Source organism: Etheostoma spectabile, chromosome 14, assembly GCF_008692095.1.
Source record: "Etheostoma spectabile isolate EspeVRDwgs_2016 chromosome 14, UIUC_Espe_1.0, whole genome shotgun sequence".
NCBI classification, from domain to species: Eukaryota; Metazoa; Chordata; class Actinopteri; order Perciformes; family Percidae; genus Etheostoma; species Etheostoma spectabile.
The window spans coordinates 9,668,256-9,668,673 of NC_045746.1; positions in this window are offsets into that span (position 1 = coordinate 9,668,256).

Consider the following 418-nt stretch of genomic DNA (forward strand, 5'->3'; position numbering starts at 1 on the left):
AATTCTGTGCAATAACCCAGCAACACTGTCTCTAAACAGCACCTGTTTACTGGTTCCATTTATTATTCCACTTATTTAGTATTGTTCATTATTCTCATGTCTCACTTATTTATTATTTACTCATCATTCTCATATCTCATTATTTATTTATCATTCTCATTCCCTATTCCAGAGCTGTTCATATTGTAATACAATAACATAATACTATTTAGTCCAGCATCCTTTGCACTATGCTCCACATTTAAATAACTATCACAATTCACTCCTGCATACTTTGCACTCTTCATTGCACTGTTGCCTCTATTTTGTTTCTTTTTAGAGTGTATAAATTAGTGTGTATGTATTGTTTTATTTTTTGTATGTGTAAGGGCACTGTGAGAAACGATGTTCCGAAGAAAAATTCCTTGTATGTGTCCTC